General features: G+C 39.1%; 1 protein-coding gene across 1 annotated transcript in view; it reads right to left on the bottom strand.

Annotated features, from left to right (window-relative positions):
• tbx15 (T-box transcription factor 15) overlaps positions 1 to 26,050 on the bottom strand; it is a 103,422-nt gene that overhangs the window by 17,838 nt on the left and 59,534 nt on the right. The window lies entirely within an intron of this gene.

The following is a 26,050-nucleotide window of genomic DNA, read 5'->3' as shown; positions in this document are numbered from 1 at the left end:
TTGCAGCTCATCATATTTCACACAATATTGTAGAAATGGGAGCCATTGGTACAGTAAAAGATTGTGAAACATGGCAGGGGTTACAAATACTGGACTTTACTGAATTGCTGTGCATTAAAAAAGTCTCCTTTAAATTAAAATGAAGTAGATTTTTGTAAAAAGGAGTGGTCAGGCCATATTAAAAGTTTCTACCCAGAGACAGACCAAATAATGTGGCTACTACTGGGGAAGGAACTTCAAGTTAATCCTATTGAAATCGCAAGCAATAGTTTCTATAAATATTCACTTGATTCACAGTAAAGGGTCAATTACTTTGGAGAAACTGAGGGAGTGGCAAATTACTGTTGTATGGAGGGACAGAGCAGTCACTGCTGTGATGAGTAGAGAAAAACAATTTTGCAGACTCCTAGAGTTAGCTTTCTGTTCAAAAAAGTGATAAAACTGACAAAAACTTTGGGGATTAAAGGAACATGGAGTTACTGTGGTGAAAGTTGGGTCAAGAAAAAATTATGCTGAGCAGAATAATTTTTGAAGTACATTTATTTAAGAAATATTTCAATTTGTTAATATGGAAGTATGATCTTTCCTTAATTTTAGCGTATCGGTTGTCTGTTAAATGATGTTTGAAATTATATTGATTGGGTTGGTAATTTCCATGGCTATTGGGAAATTGAGCTCTTCAAAAGGTTATCAATCTCTACAAGGATTGTAGCATTAGACACAATTTCCTTGTAGTTTTGAATTGGCATGCAAGATGTTTCAACCAGAATTGCAACTTTGTCATAGTTAAAGGTATGGAAAAAAGTCCAGTGCAAACCCATCGAGGATCATCTTTAACATTGGCATCGTAAAGCTATCACAATAGCAGTAGCTCTCGCCTGTATTCCCAACAGACTTTAATGAAATTGCCATGCAACTTTCAGGACACTCTCAATATTAATCGTTCTATAAGCACAAAGGTGCTCACTTTGAACGTGCTAAGGGTCTTAAAGTATCTTGACTCTGATTATTATTTATTTATGTTACAGAACTTCAGTATTGCCAAGAAAAGGGATAGGTTGTCAAAGCTTTTCATCTAGTCATGTGGATAGATTCAAGCATAACAAATTATAAACTATCAGTTTATAAAAATATCAGTGTAAACTATTGTTCTGTTTGAAATTTAGTTCTCCTATCCTGACGAGTACAAGATGAAAGCTTTGACATCATGTCTCTTTTTTTCAGCAGTAATCTGACTAGTGAACATTAATCAATTGAAACGGTAAATGAATATCGCTGAAAAAAAGCACATTTTGTCAAAGCTTTTTGTCTGGCATTCACAAGCCAATTTATGAGCAGTACTAAAACATTTAGCAGAGAAAAAACATTTATTTTGTATAAGAGGAGAGTGCAGATTGGTTGGCCAATGGACTCTGTTTGGTAGAGGCTTTGCCATGGAGAATTACACCAGTCAATAATGGCAGTCAGTTCATTGCCAAGCTTAGTTAAGTTTTAAAGCAGCCAAGTGAATTCTGATTCACTGCTGTGAGAAATAAACCAAAGAGTGATTGTCACCTATTTTGTTGAGTTGAAACAAGTAGTGTGTGAGAAGTAGGGCATATCAAAGTTATCCTGCAGGATAATGGTTATCCTGATCATATAACTTCATGTTGCATTCATGCAAACTCATGAATGTGCCAGCCTTTTTGGTCCTGAAAAGTGGCCGAACCTTAACCCTAAACTCAGATTATCCCAGAAGTGTCAGGTATCTCAAACATTTGAAGAACAGGTGAAGTTAGCTGTTACAAGCTACTATTATACAGTAGCTATATGAATGTTGCTTGCCACTTATGGGATTCTGCTATCAAGCCAAAAGAACATTCTGCATGTCACACAAATGAATAAGGTGGTAAAAGAATCCAGTGTCTGTGTGATGCTACATATGTAGACCATACATGCCAAGGACTGGCAGTTGTATCAAATGAATATCCCTCAGCCGCACTTGCGAAACACATAACACAGTAGATCACATCAGATTTGATTCTGCAATTGGACATAATCCTGAGCATGTGAGCAGTTTTCTGTCACCAATCTAGGATTGATGAGTCAGGATTGTAAAGTGGCACAAGTATGTTCTGGAAGCTGCATATATTAACACACAAGGTTCTGTTCTTTGCAGACAGAATGAACATGTATGCACACACTGCAACTGTTTCAACTCAACAAAGTAGATGTCAGAAATTTTCTAAGTCATTTCCCAGGGCAATGCCTTGACCAATAAGAGTCAGTATGGCCAGTTTAAAATTTAAATAAATTTGTTAATAGTTCACTATCAATCATCACTAACTGATGCACTAGCCAGGGCAAAGTCTCTACCAACCAGAATCTATTCTGGCATTCCTTGTGAATTGTCCTCATGATTGCAAGGTGAAAACTTCAACAAAATGTGTTTCCTGTCAGAAATACTGAAGTTCTGTAGATCAAATGATTATTTGTAAACTATAAATGGTTCACTGTAGTTTTTCTTCAAACTTTTCATGATTTAAAATTAGATAACTACCAAGTTATACACTAGACATTTATTAAAAATGTTTATATCTTGTGTCAAACAAATGTTCAGTTACAATGGTAGAACTGCACAGGTTCTCACTCTTAACTACAAGCAGGACATCTTTTTTCCAATTAAAGTGATAAAACTAAACAATTATGTTCCATTATGTCCCATTTGTAGCTGAAATAAAATAATCTCCCGTTTCATGAAGTAATTATTTGAAAAATAACTAATATTTCTATGAATAATAAAGTTTAACAATGTAACAATACAAATTAGATCATGCAAGGTTGTTATGTTGCAATTACACAAATGAATTTGTGTGGACTCTTAAACCATAACTTCAATATAAAAAATCAGTTTAATTATCTTGTGCATTTTACCTCTAGATTACCAGCTGTGTGCAAAGCAGAAACTTTACTCTATTTTTTTCTAAATTTTGCAAAAATCCCACAGTCCTCAAATTTGTCATAGTTCCATTTGCCAACTTTTATTGACTTATAAAATGTTGTATGAATGAGTTAAATACGGCAATAAATTCCAAACACAGTTGCTAGGTTGAATTGTCGAGTAAAAAATGAGGTCTGCAGATGCTGGAGATCACAGCTGCAAATGTGTTGCTGGTCAAAGCACAGCAGGCCAGGCAGCATCTCAGGAATAGAGAATTCGACGTTTCGAGCATAAGCCCTTCATCAGGAATAAGCTTATTCCTGATGAAGGGCTTATGCTCGAAACGTCGAATTCTCTATTCCTGAGATGCTGCCTGGCCTGCTGTGCTTTGACCAGCAACACATTTGCAGCTGCTAGGTTGAATTGACATTCTCATGAATTTCCATGTTAAATATTCAATTCTAAGCATGCATGATATCAGTGTTTGTCAATAATCTTCACAACATCTTAGTAATAACTAATATGAGAGGCATGTATATATATCAGCTATATTCTTTTGATGAGATGCAGAATAAGGTTAGAATTGCTTTTAATGTGTCATGAGACTTGTATATTGCAAGCTTTGGCAATTTCCTTGCATTACAATCATACAATTTTGCTTTTTTTGTATTTTCTGTCTGATGGAAGTGGATAATTTCAATCAAATAAAATATTTAATTTCTCGCATCACTGAGTTCATCACCTTCTATATTGATTCAAGCTCTCATTTGAACAGGCAATGAGACTGTTTAAAGATGATGGAATTCCCAAACAGCTAGCAGTGGGACCAGTGTATTTATATAGATTCCCTTTTGTCACTGCATGATGTGTAGCAATGAAAATTGGCTCAACTCTACTTATGCATAGTCATGAATGAACTTTGTCATGAATTCATACATATGAAAATCTTTAATTGGTGAAATGATGTGGCTTTCACCTCGAGGGAGTGCACAGTGTTTCCATTCCTCTATTACCTTAGTTAACAATACTTGTGTGGATCACAAGAGTGAAGTTGATTACAGATCCAACAATGACTATTCTGTCACTACGATGTTACAGATTACAGATCCAACATCATCTAAATGCTGAAGACATGCTTCGCAGTCATTGATAAATCTGATGAAGTGGTGCAGCACAGCCCTGAGTGAGTTCCGCATCTGGCTCCATTTGCTACATATTGTTCTAAACATTGACATGAGGTGGGAGAATCACAGAGAACAGAGGGTGGGTACAAAAATGGCTATTATAGCCAGAACAGGGAGAATCCCATAACATCAGCCAAGAATATCTACAATACTGTCCCAGTTAATTCTTTTTAAAATGTGATTATGCTACAACAATATTCACTTTTTTCTACTGATGATCACCCCATGCTGACAATCATTTGATAAAACAGGAACAAATTACACATGGGGTGTTTCAGAAACAGAGAATTTTCCTCTCAAAGTTTAAACTGGCAGTCATTAGTGAGACTCCACTGTGAATCAACCCAAGTTCGACTGACGTTTGACATGTAAAAATCCCATCTCATACATCCACTGACATAACAGCACAAGTTGAAGATTGACCTCGTTATAAGTGCAGGTGTTCTTATTTAAATGTCCATAAACAGAAATCTTACAATGGAAAGCAAAAAGTACTTTCAAGATGTTTCATGATTAAGCCCTTGAAAACCAAAATTTCAAATATGATGTGACGAATCACATTCATCAAATTTTGGTTAAATGAGAAATTATAGAATCATACAATACAGAAAAGACCCTTCAGTCTATCAAATGTGCACGGACTAAACTACACTAAATCTACACTAAGCCTACTTTCCATAGTTTGCCTATATATTTGCCCCATAGTTCTGAATGTTATGACATTTCAAGTGCTCATTTCTGTGCTGTTTTAAAGGTTGTGAGGTTTCCTACCTCAACCTCCCTCCCAGGCAGTGCACCCAGATTTACACCAATAATTCCTCCTCAGATCCCCTCTAAACTTCTTGCCAATCTTATGGACCTCAATCAGGTCCTCTCTCAGTGTTTTCTGCTCTAAAGAAAACAACCTGAGCTTGTCCAGTCTCTCTTCAGAATACTTGATTAAAATTTGTATTACAAGATCCAGAAAACATTGTTCCTAAAGAACAGCATCTACATTTACAACATCAACTAAAGGATGATTTTGCCTGCCCCAAGTTGGGTTTTTAACATTGGTCAAAGTGACTGACATAGTGCAGAAGACTGTTCAAGGTTGCAATTCTTTCATCTAAATCAATGCCAGAGAAGTGAGAGAGTTCCAGCCTTCAGGTTCAAACAGATAGGCATCATTACTCTGTACTGGATTAAACAGAGGGGAGGGGAAATCTGGTGAGGAATGGAGACAAGGAGAAGATGACGAATAGAAATTGGTGAATGTTATACTTGATTTCCGGGTGCAAAGCCAGGATTAGTGCAAATACTTTTGGATGACACATTCCTGTGTACAATCCCTCTCACTGTTATACAAGCCGTAATTGTAGAGTTCCAAGGCCCTGCAAAGAATAGGCTTTAAACACAATGGCCCTGATATCCTGATTACCATCGGAATCGATACAACCAATGGTTACCCTCTTTCAAATTACACAACTAGCTATTCAACAAGTTCACTGCCCAAGATTCTGAGTCTGGCATGTCCCAAATTTCAGTGGAATCCAGGGAAAACTTTGAGAGAGTGTGCATGTGTGTGTGAGAGAGTGTGCGTGAGTGTGTGAGGGAGTGTGTCTGTGAGAAAGTCTGCGTGTATGTGAGAGAACGTGAGTGTCTTTGAGAGAGTGTGTGTGAGTGTCTGTGAGAGAGCGCAGGAGTGTTCTCTTGACATTTGCTGTTGTTTTTCAGGAGTTAAAGGAATCAAAGGCAATTTGATAGTGCCTGAGGAAAGGTAAGTGCATAAGGTCAGAAGTGGGTCGATAAGAAAGCATTCTACTGGTAGATAGGGTGCCACGTAGATGCTTTGAGTAGGTCACAGCAGTTGGATTTGGCATGTCTGGTAGGTTAGGATGAGGAGTGGGAGGGTAGCCAGCTTCAGCAGGGCTGGGATAGGAGCAGATGGGTATGAATGGCACCATTTTCACCAACCCATGGTCCTTAAAGTTCAAAATTTAACCCAGCATTTCTGTGCTCCGATGCCTGCAATACCCCGCCTCCATTTCCCAGGGACCTGACGCTAGAGCCAATGTTGCCTGCACTTCAGACTGAAGTGCTCCAAATCAAGAGGTTGCTTTGAAACATGATCAATTCCCGCAACTTGTTGCTTAAGAGTATTGAAGACCAGGCACTAGTACACGTGGGTTTATGGAATGAGATTTGCTGTAGTTTTCAGTGGACATACAGCTTTTCATCCTCAGAATTAAATGAACCACACTTTGTATTCATAGCTGAGCAACATTTTCAGCTCTGCAAAGTGTCAACTGAAGCTCAATATAAAGAAGTTAAGTAACATGCAATAACGCTTTCATTTTGTAACAATTTTGCTCCCTCTGTGATAGCTTTTTTTAAATAAAGAAAATCTGGTTAGTGTAAATCATTTAGTCTGTTGCATGTGAACAACAAAAGATTTCTTCAATATTGGCACTTTAATTGGTTCCACATGCATCCTGTATTATGTATTAGGGCAATGTCTCTTTCCTTTTCCATCCTCAAATATTTTGGACCTGAGAAGAGCTTCAGACATTTTATTAAGTGTTTTTCAATGTCATTCATTCTGAGTCTTGACATTTTCATGTTTTGTTTGCTTTCTCCATGTGGAATGTTTTTTCTGCCTGTGTTCAAAGAGCCAAGTTAGGATTGATACAAATGAGCTGGGTGCTTGGGAAACACCCAGTATAAATCTGTATCCATGTGGGCAGGAAGATTCTGACTAATTTTCCAGGGTTTGATGATTCAACCACTTCAACCCAAGTTTTCCAGTTGCAATGATCCAAATTAATAAAAACTCCAAACCCTTCTTTTCACGAGTCTTCCTGTTTACTTGAAATTTGCTTAGTGCACAAGATGGATCATAAGAGGATTGAATAAATACCTCCATGCTGTGAGAAATTTGGACTGCAATATTCATATTCATAGCACCTATATTCCCAGTGCGCTGTTTCAAGTTGAGGAAAGTGTCAGCACACACATGCACTCTTATATCACAGCACACCAAACACTACTCTATTGAAATTATTAGCACAGAGATTGAAAGCTAGCACTAGAGGAACACAGACCAGCAGAATGTGATGGTGGTCAGTATTTAGTGGAGTTGATCCAATTTCAATGCTTTAGCTGGTGCACTATCTTAACCTCATTATATCACCAGTGCTATTTGAAGACATCATCAACTACCTTCAGGTGGTTTGCTGATTGATTTCTACTGCTGGTTGCTTAGTTAGCAGAAGTGATTGGTCGTTTGTCTTGCTAGTTAAGGTTAGTGGAGTTACATGGAGTGTTATGCCACATGGTGAATGCTTTGGCGCTCACATCAAGGGCTCTATTCACACTACTTGCTCCCAAACATGGGTGCTGTGGCATGTAACCCCCTTTATCTGCAACAAGACAGGAGGTGACACAGAAGAGGATATGATCTTTAGGCAGGGAGGAGAGGGGTGAGACAGAGGACCCTCAGTCGCATTTCATACTCTCCCAGGATCTTCAGAAATCATTTCTCTTCCTGCACGTGCCAGAACAGTCAAATAAGGAGGTAGTCCATGAAATATGCCACATACATATTAGCATGTAAAGTAAAAGTGCATGGAAGTGGGCGATCGGGAATGAGTTTGCAGACAGGAAACAATGAATAGGAATAAATGTGTCATTTCCCAATAGTAAGCAATAACTGGATGGGATACCACAGGAATCAGTGTTTAAACCCTAGCTATTAACAATACATATTCCTGATTTAGATGAGGGAACCAAATGTAATATCTTCAATTTTGCAGACAATGCAAAGCTAGGTAGGACAGCAAATTGTGAGACAGATACAAAGACACTCCAGTGTGATTTAGATAAGTTGAGTGAGTGGACAAATGCTAGCAGATGGAATATAATGTGGATAAATGTGAGGTTATCCACTTTGGTTGCAAAAACAGGAAGGCAGATTATTATCTGAATAGCAAAAGATTGGGAAAGGGAGATATGCAATGAGACCAGGATGTCCTTGTACACCAGTTATTGAAAGTAAGCATGCAGGTGCAGCAGGCAGTGAAAAGGGCAAATGGTATGTTGGCTTTCATAGCAAGAGGATTTGAGTACAGAACAGGGATTTCTTGTTTCATTTGTACAGGGTATTGTGCAGTTTTGGTCTCCTCATCTGAAGAAGGATCTTCTGGCTATACAGGGAGTACAACAAAAGTTTTCAGGACTGATTCTTGAGATAGTGGCACTGATGTATCGAGAGAGCTTGGATCATTTAGGACTATATTCACTGGAGTTTGGAAGAAGAAGGTGAAATCTCATAGAAGTCTACTAAATTCTAGTAGGACCAGACAGGTGTGAGATATTGTGTTATAGACCATCTTTATTAACTCACTCACCAGCTCACTATATTCATTAATACTGGGTTCCCCTTCCCGTCATTTACTATTACACGGTTTCATGCATTCATTCATTCATGCATTCATAAAACCGCGATTCTGTAGTATTCAAATTTAAAACAACCCATTACTGAATTTCCACACCTTACCAGTCCTTGCTACAAACAGTGTTTACCTCTGAATAAGTGCAGCATACAGAACAATACCATCCCCATCAAATCTCCATGAAACATAATATTAATCAGCTCTTACCAATCATCCTCTGGACCATACAGACCTGTTAAATATCTTTTAACTGAGCCATTGTCCCTTTAAAAAACTAACTGACAAAACAGCGCTTCCATGAAGTTGCATGAATGAATGAAACTCATACCGGCAAATAGTAAATAAATCTCACAACCCAGCTGCAGTTATCAGTTTAACATCCTCTATTTTAAGTATGGTACAATTTTTAACTTAGTTAGAGCATAAAGGCCTAGTTTTTACTAACAGTTACTAACTTAAAAGACAAAAGGACTAACACTTACTAATTATGAAAGCAGACTGGACAGACGTCCCATCAGGAGGAGGAGCCAGCACTCAGCACATGTTGTAACCTATCTCCTGTCTCCCAGGACAGAAGCCCTTCAAACCTTTGTGTACTAGAGATAAAAAATGTAATGCCATAGGAATGGAATTTTAATATATGTAAGAACTGTGTATAAAGGGGCTCGTGTAAGAACTGTATTTCGGGATTCTATTATCACCTCCAACCTGTGCTGTGATTGCTGAATAAAGGAGGTTATTTTCACCACTTACCAATTTCAGTTGTTCATTCAACCATCCCACACGGACTAAACACAGGAAGGATGTTCCCAATGACCAGGGGTTACAGTCTAAGAATATGCACTAGGCCATTTAGGACTGAGACGTAAAGACATCTCTTCACCCAGAGAGTGGTGAGCCTGTGGAATTCTCCAACAAGAAAATCGTTGAGACCAAAACTTTCAATGATTTCAAGAAGGAGTTCAATGTAGTTCCAAGGACTAAAGGAAGCAAAGGGTCTGAGGAGGAAGCAGCAACAGGATACTGAGTTGAATGATTAACCATGATCATATTGTATAGCAGGCAGGCTTGATCTGCAAGTGGGAAAAGACACTGCCATTGGCTCAGAATGGCACTGCGGCCAGTAGCTTTCACAGCTGCAGAACAGAACATCCTGTATAACACACTATTTACTGAAGTTTGAAGGGAGGTGATTGCCATACTCCCTGCAAAGAGAGAAAATATGTAACCCACTCTCTCTCTCTCTGGGGGAAAGCAGGAGCAACGAGCACATACTTTTGCCAGATCAGCATGCCACACCGTGGTGGCAGGTACCACTGACTACATGCATGCAATTTTTGAGAGTGCTGCATCTAAATTGAAAGATGAATTGCAACATCAAAGTGTCCATTCCTTTAATATTCAGCTGATGTGAGATGATATTCAATGAATCATCTGGTATCCTGGCCACTCTGCTGATTTCTCTATTCTGTACCAAACCACGTACTGCCGACATTTAATCCACCTGGATGGATCAGAGGATGGGTACAGGGCAACAGGACTATCCACTAACACCCTGGCTCATGACTCTTCATATCAGCACAAATGACAAGACTGAAGTATGAAGGTGTTCCAGGACTGTTGCAACAATGATATCTACCGAACTTTGCAGATGTTTGTCCAAGCACATCCTGTCCACACAAAGCAGGACAAATCAAATGCAGTCAAATATTAGCCCAACAGTCCATTCTCCATCATCAGCATAGCATTGGAAGCTGTCAGTGACTCTAGCAAGCAGCACTTATTCACCACTAAAATGCTTACCAATGCTCAGTTTGGGTTCAGCCATGATCACACAGCTTCAGATCTCATTACAGCTTTGGTCCAAACATAAAGAAAAAAGCTAAATTCTCAGGACGTGCAGAAAGGAAGTGACCTTGACATCAAGGTTGCATTTGACCAAGTGTGGTATCGACAAGCCATGGAAAAAATGCAGCCAATAGGCAATAGGGGTGACTCGGAGATAGTAAGAACTGTACATACTACAAGCCAGAATCAATAGATGTGGGACTGGAAAAGCACAGCTAGTCAGACAGCATCTGAGGAGTAGGAACCCTTTTTCAGGAGCTCAGAAGTAAGTAGAGGGAGGGGCTGGGGGTAGGAGAAGGGTAAGTGGGATGGTTACAAGTGGATGCAGGTAGTGGGTTATTGTGATTGGTCAGTGGGAAGGGTGGAGTGGATAGGTGAGTAGGAAAATGGACACGTCAAGTCCTATCACAGAGGTGAGGACTGGACATCGGATAAGGCTGAGAGTTGGAGAGATTTTGAAGCCGGTGAAGTCAATATTGACTCAATATTGTAAGCTACCCAGGTGAAATATCAGGTACTGTTCCTCTAATTTACATTTGGCCTCACTCTGACAGTGGAGGAGGCCAAGGAAGGACTTGTTGCCAGGGAAATGGGAGGGGGTGAACTGGCCACTGGCTGAATACATGCATAGTGTAATGAAAGAAAGATAGTGGTGATTGTTGGGAGGTTAATCATCGCCTGTCCTCAGCTATTAAGCTGTTTGTTTCTGGGTTTGGGCTGTGATGAGATCTGATACCGTCACATTCTGATAGAACAAGAGTTGAATATAGATGAGCAGCTTGTAGGCAATTAGATGCCACAATTCCTTTTGTAGGCTTACTGTGATGGGGCCATAATTGGATGGATGAAAATATAAGTACCAAATCATTTTGTTCTCAAACTAGCAACAGACATTCCAAAAGAGAAAGGACTGGAGACCTGTGACCAGTGACATGCAGAAAGATCAGTGCTGGTTCAACTGTTTTTCATCATTTATATAAATGATTTGGATGTGAACATAAGAGGTATAGTTCGTAAGTTTGCAGATGACATGAAAATTGGAAGCGTAGTGGACAGTGAAGAAGGTTACCTCAGAGTACAATGGGATCTTGATCGATGAGCCAATGAGCTGAGGAGTGGCAGATGGAGTTTAATTTAAATAAATATGAGGTGCTGCATTTTGGAAAGGCAAATCAGAGCAGGACTTAAACATTTAACGATAAAGTCCTGGGGAGTGTTGCTGAAAAAAAAGACTTTGGAGTGCAGGTTGGAGTGAAAGTTGAGTCACAGATAGATAGGATAGTGAAGAAGACATTTGATATGCTTTCCTTTATTGGTCAGAGCATTACGTATGGGAGTTAGAATGTCATGTTGCAGTTGTACGGGACATTGGTTGGGCTACTTTTGGAATACTGTTTGCAACTCTGGTCTCCCTTCTATCAGAAGGATGTTGTGAAACTTGAAAGGGTTCAGAAAAGATTTAAAGGATGTTGCCAGGGTTGGAGGGTTTGAGCTACGGGCAGAGGCTGAATAGGCTGGGGCTGTTTTCCATAGAGTGTCAGAGGCTGAGGGGTGACCTTATGGAGGTTTCTAAAATTATGAGGGGAAATGGATAGGGTAAATAAACAAGGTCCTTTCCTTGGGGTGGGGGAGTCCAGAACTAGATGGCATTGGTTTAGGGTGAGATATGAAAAATTTAAAAGGGACCTAATCAGCAATCTTTTCAAGGAGAGGGTTGTGCATGTATGGAATGAGCTGCCAGAGGAAGCAGTAGAGGATAGTACAATTATAACATTTAAAAGGCATCTAGATGGATATATGATTAGGAAGGGTTTAGAAAGATATAGGCCCAAGTGCTAGCAAATGGGACCAGATCAGATATCTGATCAGCATGGAGGAGTTAGACCGAAGTGTCTGTTCCGTATTGTATAGTTCTATGACTCTATGACTGGAACCAATGTCATGTTTCTGATCATGTACATAGAAGAATGGCACGAAAGATAAAGCAAAATAGATCAGAATAAAATAAACCCTACAAGCTCAAAGTGATTCCATAAATTACAATACTGTCAAAAACATTTTTTAAAATGAAGACTCACATAAAAAGGATAGTGTAAAGACAGTGCTGATTATTGGAGATCAATCATCATCTGTCCTCAGTTATTCAGCTGTTTGTTTCTGGGTTTGGGCTGTGTTCATTATGACTCACATAAAAGAAAATAGATGATTAACACTAGAACAATTTGTTACCTATTGATTTCACTTTAATAGTTTTATTCTGGTGTATGTCAATTAAGCTGCTCACCATAACTCAATTTACCTCAATGAATTTCAATACCATTTAACTCAGTTGGGAGCAAGTTCATTTATACTAACTCTAAAACCAATTCCCTTCCAATGAGCTGAAAGTTCTCAAGTACCAAAAAAAAGTACTCATATTGACTATTTAAAATCTAAATGAAGATATTGCTTCATTTGTTTCAAGACTACACAACAGAACATTTAATTTAGACTAAACAATTTACAAACAACCCTCAGTTCAGAAGAGGCAAGATACCATTTTTTTAAAAATGTTGTTTTACGAGATTTAGAAAGAAACGTATTTTGAAAGGATCTTTAATCTGGTCATGGAGTTGGCACCATTACCTATTTTCTAAAATTGATTGCTTTTTACTTTTGAGCCAAATAATTTATTTCAAGAACTTAGCAAACATTTTCCAAGGATTGAAGAAAATGAATGAGTTAGTTGTTTTGTCATCATAGTCTTACCAGACTATAGGGGTTGCTCTCTCATTAAAGTGAAGCAATTGGTAGTGATTTAACATGAGGGCCACCAGAGCTCAGGCAAGTAAAGAGGTTGAGAAGGAGAGCCCTTCATGGTAACCTCAAACCAGTGACAGGAATTGAACCCAGTCTATTGGTATCACACTGCTCTGAAAAACAATGATCCTGCCAACTGAGCTAAACCAACTCCCATGAGCAAGTAGTGAGCAAAACTTTAGTGTCACAACTTTCAAACTTTTAAATGAACACAATAACAGTGCTGGATGACAGCAGTAACTCTGAATGATCTGGAGTTTGAATGCACAAATACACAAGTTCTCCAAAGCATAAAACTTTGATTTATGCAACAAATCTATTTTTTTCATTTCATGGTCAGAAAATTGGAAGAGTCCTGGAAATTTTCCACATTAATCATGAAGATATCAGATATTATTTAAATATTTCAACTGCAGGCTTGGCTTGAAGCAAGTTTCATTTAACGATATTTGTCTTCCTCTTTTGAATTGGGAGTATTTTCTGTCATTGTTTCCATATTGAATATCCACCTGATACTTTCTGTTATTCTAATGATCAGTGATCTTCACTCTATCATAAGGTCAGGAGTGGGGATGTTCATTACGACTGCACAATGTTCAGCATTAGGCATGACTCCTTAGATGTAGAAGCAATCTGTTGACAACTGCACAAAGACTTGGATAACAAGTGGCAAGTACATTCATACTAAACAAGTGCAAAATAATGATCATTTCCAAAAAGAGAGAATTCAACCACACCTCTTGACATTCAATTGCATTACTATTACCCATGGTCAACATCCCAGGGGTTACCATTGATCTGAAATTGAACTGGATTAACCATATAAATACAATGGCTGCAATAGCACGCCAAAGGCTAGGAATCCTGTAGCAAGCATCTCACCTCCAAACTCCTCAAAGCATGTCCACTATCTACAGAGCACAAGTCAGGATTGTGATGGAGTACTCCCCACTAACCTGGATATGTGCAGTTACACAACACTTAAGAAGTCGAACACCATCCAGGACAAAGTAGCCCAATTGATTGGTACTACATCCACAAACATTCATACCATACCTTCCAACATCGATGCACAATAACAACAGTGTGCACCATCTACAAGTAATTCATCCAATCTCCTTATATATCACTTTCCAAATTCATGACCACTACCATCTGGAAGGGCAAGAGCAACAAATACATGAGGACACCACAAACTAAGTTCCTCTCCAAGTCACCCACTATCCTGATTTGGAAAAATAATGCCATTTCTTCACTGTTGCTGAGTAGAAATCCTAGTGCGCCTTCCCTAACAGCATCGTGGGTATACCTACACCAAATGGACTATAACAGTTCAAAAAAACAGCCTTCATGAGGACAATTGGATGGTCAATAAATGCTAGCCCAATCAGCAAAGCCACATCCCATGAATGAAGTAAAATACAATTCAGATTTAGGTGAACATTGGGGAAATTATGTTCATGCAATCAATTTGGATCCATAAATGTCTGAGAGTAAGAACACATATTATTGAGGAAAAAAGTGATATTCATGATCTCTCCTCTAACCCCAACCATTCAGCACTATCAACTGAATACATTCATCTAGCCAACAAGATTTAATTTGAGCACCAGCTATTTTAAAAATCCTACTGTTTTTAAGACATAGAATATTATTTGCAATATTGCACAATATCTGGCGTAGGCATCATTTGATCATACCTGCCTGTATGTTGTAGTAATATTCTGTACATATCAATTACTAGGTTTTTAATTATTTGAAACAGTTTAACCATTTTCTCAGACGTCTCTGTATTGCTAGAAAAATATATTGGTACATTTATAACCAGTTATTTCAAAGAGCTTTCAACACATTAGAATGTATCCCTGCACAGTAGATTAGGAAAAGGTTTCTATCACAATTATTATGGCAGAACAATATAAGCAAAAGATTTCTAAATTCAAAAAAAAATTGAAAACTTCTGTACAATTTTCTTTCAACCACATCTGGACAGTCCTCAAATGCATGTACAATGCTGCAGGACATCTGGAACTATATTTCACGATTGTAACTCAGTTGTTAGCAACTAGCTATGGACAAGCACAAATCAGATAGTGTACCCAATATGGTATTAAGGCTAAATGAAAATGGGGGTTACTTTTACTGAGTGACACAAATGAATTTTCTGCAAAGAACTACAGATTCGTTTTGAAAGTTCAGCCATGTGGCTCTAAGATACAGAAATGCGTAAAAAAGGAAGCAGGGTTACCAAGATTCTATTTTGAGATGAGCTGGTTAAGATAGTTAGGAACAACACTGAAATTTCATTTTTATTCCATTCTGCTTAAAGTTTATAATTAAATATATAAAGCTGATGAATTTCAGCAAAACAAAATTAAACATACAAGCCAAAGTATGTGAAGGTAAAATGAATATGTACAAATGCATACAGTCCTGAAGTTGCTATTAGTGCAAATCTTTAACATAATTGTGTGTAAAAATCTGCCATGTAGCTAGGCAGTAAATCTGGGGCACATAATATTCTGAATTAGCTGTGCAATCATCTTGATGAACTATTCTCACCTAACCTGGTTTCATACTAGCTGCTCTATAAATTGAATTCTGAAAGCAGCAATTTCAAAACATTCTAAGAAAAAATAACGACATCAATTTCTAATGACATAGCACCCTTAACATAAAAAAAATTACTCCTGGTCACATGAGTATTATAAAACAAAGTATTGCACTGAGCCATGTAAGAAGATATTAGGCCAGTTGATCAAAAGATTGGCAAAAGAAGTGGATTTTAAAATGAATGCCTTAAAGGAGGAAAATGAAATAGAGAGACAGAGATGTTTAGAGAGTGGTTTCTAGCACTTGGGGTTGAGGCAACTAAAGGTATTGCCACCAATAGTGGAACGATTAAAGCTGGGGATGCATAAAGACCAGAGTTGGAGGAATTCAGTCACCTTGGCAGTTTGTGTGGTTGTAGGAGATTGTGGAGGTAGATGGGATGAGACCATGAGAGATTTGAAAACAAGGACAAGAAGTTTACAATCAAGACTGATTGAACTGAAGAAGATCAGTAAGGAATGAGAGGTGAATGAACCTCATGGCAAATTAAGAGACAGTAAAATTTGAGATTACTGCAAGTTTGTAGAGGGTGAGGTATGGAAAGCAGGTTAGCAATCTGTTGTGGTGGTCATGGCTAGAGGTAAAAAAGGTTTTCACGTGGATTTGTTTTAAAGCAGCGAGACAAGATAGGGGTAAAGTTGGATGGTGTTATGAGGCTGAACACTGGTGATCTTATTTGTGCCGTGAATATGTGGTTGGGATCTTATCTTAGGGTTAAATATGACACCAAACTTGCAAATTAGGGAACAGATTTGGAATGAAGACAAAAGAACCAATAGTTTCAGCCTTCTGAATATTTCATTGGAGATTTCTGGTGATCTCTGTTTTTCACTTTAATGTGGAAATCTAATATCTTCTTAACAATTTCAGCATATCACAACAACATTAAACTGGCAATATAAAACAGAAATCCAGATCCAACCTGACTCAAAGCACGGTGAAGAAAGTTTGAGGGGACTTATCTGACATCACTGTGATTTGACATCACGTGAAAAGTGGTTAAATATGATTTCCAAAATGTGCAGATGACCATTCCCATGGAAATATGCAGACACACTCAAATTAAATATTTCAACAGTGAGGAATCTCTCCTTTGTGCTTCAAACTATTTCCAATTTTAGCTGGTGGGGAAAGTGCATTTATGTACATTTATATCAAGTGTGCAGCACTCTCCGAGGCAAGACTACAACTGTCCTAGTTAATTAATGCAAACAGGTTTATATCTGTTCAGAACTTAAACTGTAGCTACCAGATTCAGATTAGTAGCTGCATCATAAGTGCAGCATAAGTTTCAAATGTTCACAAAGTTCTAAAAGATCTGCATTAACTTTGAAGGTTTGTTTGCTATTTAAACGTCAGTGTGTCAAGTTTAGCTCAAGCAAAGCAGTGTGAAAGGATGTAAGTGGGTGGCATAGTGGCTCAGTGGTTAGCACTACTGCGTCACAGCACCTGGAACCCAGGTTCAATTCCACACTCAAGTGACTGTCTGTGTGGCGATTGCACATCCCCCCGTGACTGCGTAGGTTTTTTTTCTGGTTGCTCCAGTTTCCTCCCATCGTCCAAAGATATGCAGGTTAGGTGGATTGCTCATAATGTGCAGGCAAGGGAGATTAGCCATGAAAAATGCAGGGCTACAGGAATAGGGTAGGAGGGTAGGTTTGGGTTCAGTGCTGTTTGGAGGGTCTGTGTGGATTCAATGGCGGAATGGCCTGCTTCCACACTGTAGAGATTCTATAAGAAATATATATCACTTTTAACTATGTATTATAAATAAGCCAGCAGGCATCTTTAACAGAATGCATAATGTTCCAGTTGTAGAAAAGAGAAATAATTTGCACTGCTGACATCCAGCAGATGTCTCAAAATGCTTGCATCCATTAACAGTAACGTCTTACTGAAGAATACCTTTTACACTTTTTTGTCAATAGTGTAACAGACTACTCCACAACTGTGTGATTTCAATGATCACACCACCCTAGACCAGAAAAGATTTCTCATGTGTTACTGTCTTCATTTCAAAACCCATCTCTGCCCAATCAGGTTTTGAGCAATTGCCTTGATGGTCACTACTGAATTTCACTGGATTACCTTAGGGTTTACCATGTCTTATTCTTCCTGCCCAAAATATTCAGAAATCAAATCTGAAAAGCAGCTTAGAATAAGTTAAATTCTTTGCCTTCAGCAGACTTAGTCTAATCAGCCCAAGCTCTTTCATGCCCTATATGAAGTATACAGTGGCGGTGCAATTACACTACCAATCCAATTCCATCATGGAAAATTGTGAAGTTGAATTCCATTATCTGATTAAACACGGGCTGTCATGCAAATTGCAGAATTACTACAAAACTCTAACTGATTCATTAACATTCTTCAGAATAGGGAATCGGCCACTCCTAACTTTCACATAACTCTAGTTCAGTGCAATGTCACTCTGCATACCTTTTAATGAGGCCAACAATTGTCATTAAATGTTCTTGGGTAGATGAGAATGGCTTTTCAGCCCAGAATTACCCATCTTTTGAAAAGGTGTGTTATTTTTAAAGCTGTAATGATTGTTCTGATCTCTCCAAGTTTGCAGAACACCCTCTCCCACACCCATCATCCTTCTCTCTTCCACTGAACTGAACTCTCAATGTTCTCATTCTGCAGTTTCTCAGTCATCTTTGGGAATCAATTTAATGATGTCCTCCATCTGCTTGGAATCCTCTCTCAGTCACGGAGCTCCTGACCAACTTGTTGCATCTTTCCTGTCCTGTACTTGTGCTGTTTTTCCCTAGTCCATGCTGGACCTTTCAGCCCTGCTATGGTTATTCCCCTCTGCAACACACCTCAAGTTTTCCAGTCTGTCCTTTTGTAGCATTTTCATGTTCCAAAAATAAATTGTTACCTCATAACCATGCTGCCATTCCTTCCTTGCTCAAAATGTTTTATTATGACATCTATCTAGGCACTGCACTGCACTATCTAGGAACAGTTGTAAATGATAGCTACTGTGACCTCCAATCAATTTGCATTCTTCTTGAACTTTCTGCACTTCAACAATAGTTCACCATCCTCCAGTATCTCTTCACTGACACCTATCTCTGTGACACTGTTTAATGACAGCTCTACTTGCTTCAGTTGAAAGGCTTTGTGTTAAATAGCTTTATGCCCTCTTTCTTTGCCGTTTCCTCTATGTAATATTCCTCTAGAAATCATGGATGCATTGGTGATCATTTTCCAATGTTCTATAGATTCAGGATCAGTTCCTGTGGATTGGAGGGTAGCTAATGTTGTCCCACTTTTTAAGAAAGGAGGAAGAGGGAAAACAGAGAATTATAGACCAGTTAGTCTGACCTCAGTGGTGGGAAAAATGCTGGAGTCAATTATAAAGGACGAAATTACAACACATCTGGATAGCAGTAACAGGATAGATCAAAGTCAGCATGGATTTATAAAGGGGAAATCATGCTTGACTGATCTTCTGGAATTTTTTGAGGATGTAATTCTGAAGATGGACAAGGGAGATCCAGTGGATGTAGTACACCTGGACTTTCAGAAAGCCTTTGAAAAAGTCCCACATAGGAGGTTAGTGAGCAAAATTATGGCACATGATATTAGGGGCAAAATACTGACATGGATTGAAAATTGGTTGGCTGACAGGAAACAAAGAGTAGTGATAAACGGCTCCCTTTCAGAATGGCAAGCAGTGACAAATGGTGTGCCGCAGGGATCAGTGCTGGGACCACAGCTTTTTACAATGTAGATTAATGGTATAGATGAAGGCATTAAAAGTAATATTAGCAAATTTGTTGATGACACAAAGCTGAGTGGCAGGGTAAAATGTGACGAGGATGTTAGGAGGATACAGGGTGACCTGGACAGGTTAGGTGAGTGGATGGATGCATGGCAGATGCAGTTTAATGTGGATAAATGTGTGGTTATCCACTTTGGTGGCAAGAACAGGAAAGTAGATTACTACCTAAATGGAGTAAAGTTAGGTAAAGGGGCAGTACAATGAGATCTAGGTGTTCTTGTACATCAGTCAATGAAAGCAAGCATGCAGGTACAGCAGGCAGTGAAGAAAGCTAATAGCATGCTGGCCTTCATAATAAGAGGAATTGAGTATGGAAGCAAAGAGGTTTTTCTGCAGCTCTACAGGGCCCTGGTGAGACCGCACCTGGGATACTGTGTGCAGTTTTGGTCTCAACATTTGAGGAAAGACATTCTAGCTATTGAGGGAGTGCAGCTTAGGTTCACGAGGTCAATTCCCAGAACGGCAGGACTATCTTACGCTGAAAGATTGGAGCGACTGGGCTTGTATACGCTTGGGTTTAGAAGGCTGAGAGGGGGTCTGATTGAGACATATAAGATTATTAAAGGATTGGACACTCGAGAAGCAGGAAGCATTTTCTGCTGATAGGTTAGTCCCGAACCAGAGGGCACAATTTAAAAATAAGGGGTAAGCCACTAAGAACAGAGTTGAGGAGAAACTACTTCACCAGGAGAGTGGTGGGTGTATGGAATGCTCCGCCCCAGGAGGCTGTGAAGGACAAGTCTCTGGATACTTTCAAGAAAAAGTTGGATAGAGCTCTTAAGGATAATGGAAATAAGGGTTATGGGGATAAGGCAGGAACAGGATACTGATTGAGGATGATCAGCCATGATCATAATGAATGGTGGTGTTGGCTCAAAGGGCAGAATGGCCTACTCCTGCACCATTGTCTATGTGTTGCAGAGGTCCATCCTCAGTTGTCTTTTCTTCACAACATACATGTCATTCCTTGCAGTAATGTCCAGATGCATATTGTAAGCTTTCAGGTACATGCAACTCCACTTTTACACTTTCAACATCATTTCAACATCTGTTGTTATGGTCTTGGATCACCTGTTCAACGTTACAACTTAAGTGAGCTTAAATGTTCCAAGGTTTCATTCAAATTAAACAAAACTAACCTTTTTACTTTCAGCCATAAGTTGTATGTCCTAGTTTTTCATATTATCAGCCAAACCCAATACAAACTTGATTGAGTTTTTTGTAGAAGTAATGAAGAGGAGTGATGAGGAAAGAGTAGTGGATGTGATGTGTATGGACTTCAGTAAGGCATTCGACAAGGTTCCTGATGGTAGACTGGTTAGCAAGGTTGGATCACATGGAATACAGGGAGAACTAGCCATTTGAATACAGAACTGGTTGAAAGGTAGAATCAGAGGATGGTGGTAGAGGGTTGCTTTTCAGATCGAAGGCCTGTGACCAGTGAAGTGCCACAAGGGTCAGTGCTGAGTCCACTGCTTTTCACCATTTATATAAATAATTTGAATGTGAATGTAGGAAGTAATGATAGTAACTTTGCAAATGTCATCAAAATTGGAAGTATTGTGGACAGCGAAGAAGGTTACCTCAGAATACAATGGGATCTTGATCAGATGGGCCAATGAGCTGAGGACTGACAGATGGAGTTTAATTTAGATAAATGCGAGGTGCTGAATTTTGGAATGGCAAATCAGGGTAGGACTTAGACACTTAATGGTAAGGTCCTGGGGAGTGTTGCTGAACAAAGAGACCTTGGAGTGCAGGTTCATAGCTCCTAGAAAGTGGGACTACCTTCAGGTAGGTAGGATAGCGAAGAAGGCCCTTGGCATGGTGCCTTTTATTGGCCAGAGCATTGAGTATAGGAGTTGGGAGGTCATGTTGCAGCTGTGCAGAGCATTGGTTAGGCCACATTTGGAATACTTTGTGCAATTCTGGTCTCCCTTCTATGTGAAGGATGTTGTGAAACTTGAAAGGGTTCAGAAAAGATTTACAAGGATGTTGCCAGATTGGAAGATTTGAACATTAGGGAGAGGCTGAACAGGCTGGGGCTGTTTTCCCTGGAGCATTCAGTAGCAAAGGAGTTTATAGAGGTTTAAAAAATAATAAGTGGCATGGATAGGGTAAATAGAAAAGGTCCTTTCCTTGGAGTATGGGAGTCCAGAACTAGAGGTCATAGATTTAGTGCAAGAGGTGAAAGATTGAAAGAAACCTAAGAGGCAACATTTTCATGCAGAAGGTGGAGATGCCTGGGGATGTGATGGAGACTGGTACAATTACAACATTTAAAAGGCATCTGGATGGGTATATGATTAGGAAGGATTAAGAGGGATATGGGCCAAGTGCTGGCAAATGGGGCTAGGATAGTTTAGGATTAGATTAGATTTACAGTGTGGAAACAGGCCCTTCGACCCAACAAGTCCACACCGACCCGCCGAAGCGAAACCCACCCATACCCCTACATTTACCCCTTACCTAACACTATGGGCAATTTAGCATGGTCAATTCACCTGACCCGCACATCTTTGGACTGTGGGAGGAAACCGGAGCACCCGGAGGAAACCCACGCCGACACGGGGAGAACGTGCAAACTCCACACAGTCAGTCCCCTGAGTCAGGAATTGAACCCGGGTCTCCGGCGCTGTGAGACAGCAGTGCTAACCACTGTGCCACCGTGCCGCCCACTTAACAGGATATCTGTTAAAAATATGGTTCAAGAAAAGCACTCTCCTGCTCCTCAGATGCTGCATGACCTGCTGTGCTTTTCCAGCAGCATATTCTCAACTCTTATCTCCAGCACCTGCAGTCCTCACCTTCATATAATTTAGGATATCTGATCGGCATGGATGAGTTGGACTACAGGGTCTGTTTCTGTGCTGTACATCTCTATGACTCTAATAGTCAAAAGTTGCATTATCAGGGTTTGAAGAGTTTCAGAATTTTAACAGCTACTTGCCCTTGAAATTATTTTTACTTTCTAATCTATATCTTTGCCCAGTTTATTGTACTTTTGTCAATATTACCAATCTTGGTTTGTCCTCATCATTCATTTTCTTAGAAATCTTAATCTACATCTTAATCTATCCACAAATTAAAGCACAATGTTTCAAATGCCCATCTAGCTGACAATCATGATTCAATCATCTCCAATTATACCTGCCTAAACCATCACCTATACAAAGCATCATATATCCAGCATTGCCATCTTTCCTATGTCATCATGAATGAACAACAAAATCCTCAACCTTGTTTTTGATCCTTCTGCAGACTTTTCCAGCTCTAATTCAATGATTCTGCCAACTTTCATTTTTTTCCTATTTGCATAACTCTCCTTTTTAATGTTGAATTTTCCTTGTCCCACCCATTGTGCACCACCATCGATTAGCAGCATTTAGCTAGGCCAATGGAACTCTTTGAACTAAGCAGTTCATTTACTAGTTATGACTACATCTTGTTTTCAAAGGAACCTCTCCACTACTTTTTTTTATTTTTCCTAGTTCTCCCTTTCCCAATGGTCACCATTATTACAGAGTAAATAATGCAATTTCTGACATCTGTTTATGCACAGATAATATTGGAAATTTAGAAGTTGGTAAATGTGCTGCTGCTGCAATAGACTCAGTTGTAGAAATCATAGCAGAACTACAAAGGAGTAAATATTTTGTATTTGTCCACTAGATCATCATAAAAAAAAACTGAAAGATACAGTTTATACATGGATGTGAAATGCACTATTGATTGTTTAATAAGTCATCAACATTGTTAAACAACCTCCCAGGCACTGATTTTCCTTTTACAAATGTGGATTTTTCATTTCATCGGAAGTTAATATTGAAGAAGTCTTAAATGAAAACATATAATTAATTTTGTTTGGATTTTCTATTTGTTTCATTCTTTTCCCCTCAATTTCATCGCTATTTCCTAAACTATGTTTTTCTTTCTGTATTGTAACATAAATAATGTTTTCCTTTCTGTATTGTAACATAAATAATGTTTTCCTTTATTTCCACATATGGATGCTTTATGACTCAATGAAGATTCTTCAGTCGGATTGCTTCACTGCTTATTTCCCTGCTCACATATGCTACAATTGCCCAGTATAAGGCATTGCACTGGAACAAACCAATTCAAACTAATTTGAGGCAAAGTGCATTCTAATGCCATTTAAAAGTTCATAGTTAATTTTCAGGGTGAGCAGCATTATTTCTGACTGCACATTAGTGTCACAATTCTACATATTGAGAGAAATGGAAGGGATGCTGACTCATTGCTGCCTTACAGCACCAAGGACCCACATTTTATTCTATCCTTGGGCAATGGGCTGAATGGCCTTTTTTTTGCACTCTACAGTTTTTACACTTCCATATGTCTGTATGGAGTTTATACGTTCTCCTTATGTCTGCAAGTTTTTCAACCAGGTGCTCTAGTGTCCTCCCACAGTCCAAAAGATACGCATGTTAGGTGGTTGGCCATGGTGCCCAGGGATGTGCAGGCTAGTTGGGTTAGCCATAATAAATGCAGGGTTATAAGGATAGGGTGGGACCTGGGGCTTGGTGGTCTTCATAAGGCCAGTGCAGACTTGATGGGCTGAATGACTTTGTCCTGCACTGTAGACATTGCATGAATTAAGGACTTTATAGCATTTTATTTTAATTTAAAATTTAAAAAGTGCAGCAACATTAAAAGAATTATAATCATTGCTACAAGAAAAATTCAGAATAACAATCTGTTCCAAAGTTTTCATGCCAATTTAAAGTATTTCTAAATTAGCATTCATTCAAAAGAGGAGCCCAACACTAATAATAACTCACACTTAGATCATACTTTTAGATAATGTTTTCAGTCAGAATATGTCTAAAGGCGCTTGATGGGGGCATTATCAAATATTATTTGTCAATGAGCCAATTAAGGAGATATCAGGGCAGATGAGCAAATAGGTAGTGAAAGAGGATTTTAAATGAGAGAAGAGATGAAGAGACAAAGATGCCTAGGGAAACAATTGCAGATCTTTGGGTTTTGGCACCTAAGAGGTAAATGGTGGAACAATTAAAATGTCCAGAGTTGGAAGAAGGTAGATATCTCTAAGGCTGTGAAGTTGGATAGGTTTACACAGCTAGGGAGCAACAAGACCATGGAAGGGTCTATAAGCAAGAACAGACACTTTAAAATTGCACTGGTTTATAGCAGGAACCAATGCAAGTTGACGGACACATGATTGATAGATAATTGGAACTTGCTGTGAGTTAGGAGAAGGGCAACAAAGTTTTGCATGAGGTTAAAATTATGGAAGGTTGAAAATGGGATGTCAGCCATGATTGTATTGAAATAATCCGGTTTGAGGTGGTAAAGACCTAAATAGGGAATTCGATAGCAGATGTGCTGAGATGGAGATATAGGAGGGAATTGGTTGCATAAAATTATAGAGTCAAAATTATGTATACTTCGATTAGATTCCCTACAGTGTAAAAACAGGCCCTTCGGCCCAACAAGTCCACGCCAACCCAGACCCATTCTCCTACATTTACCCCTTCGCCTAATACTACAGGCAATTTAGCATGGCCAATTCACCTAACCTGCACATTTTTGGATAGTGGGAGGAAACCCACACAGACAACGTGCAAACTCCACACAGAGAACCACCTGGGAATTGAACCTGGGTCTCTGGTGATGTGAGGCAGCAGTGTTAACCACTGTACCACCGTGCCACCCAAAGATTCTACGTTAGTGATGGCTTGGATATGTGAACAGGTACTCAACTCTGGATTAGTGGTGCTGGAAGAGCACAGCAGTTCAGGCAGCATCCAAGGAGCAGTGAAATTGACGTTTCGGGCAAAAGCCCTTCATCAGGAATAAAGGCTTAACACTTAATCTGACCCTTGATCACACTGTCCCCAAAGTCAGTGACATGGAATGGGGTTTCTAGCAGCCTCTGAGGACAATGACTTTAGCCTTTCAGATAAGAAAAATTCCTAATTGTCCAATTTTGGGGATCAGACAAGTAGTCTGACAAACTAGCAAGGCCGACCTGCTATCATTAAGGCAGTGTGGTGCTTGATACAAAAACTAAATTCTGCAGATGCTGAAAAACAGAAATAAAAGAAGGAAATGCTGGAAGTATTCTGGGAGGTCAGGCAGCTTCTGAGGAGAGGGAAACAGGTAACAGGTCAAATCAATGGTTTTCAATCTGTATTTACAGCATTTCCGTTTTTTGTTGTGTGTAAGGATGAGTAGTTTTTCAATTGTTGCTTCCTTCATGCCCATCTCTAATTACCCTGGAGAAGTGGAGACGTAACATATCGGTGGGAAATGGGAGAAATCAGATACTGATGGCTTTGACGTGTTCTTGTCTTGCTTTGGTTTGAAATTGGACTTGTTCGTGCATGACTCCAAACTGGAGCCAAGTTTACTTTTTTTAGAAGATGATTGCTTTCGATTTATTTCTTAATTTTCAGGGAAACGCTCTTGC

The sequence above is a fragment of the Hemiscyllium ocellatum genome, chromosome 12 (genome assembly GCF_020745735.1).
Source record: "Hemiscyllium ocellatum isolate sHemOce1 chromosome 12, sHemOce1.pat.X.cur, whole genome shotgun sequence".
Classification (NCBI taxonomy): Eukaryota; Metazoa; Chordata; class Chondrichthyes; order Orectolobiformes; family Hemiscylliidae; genus Hemiscyllium; species Hemiscyllium ocellatum.
Note: the sequence above shows the minus strand (reverse complement) of the source record. Positions and strands in the feature narration are given on the sequence as shown.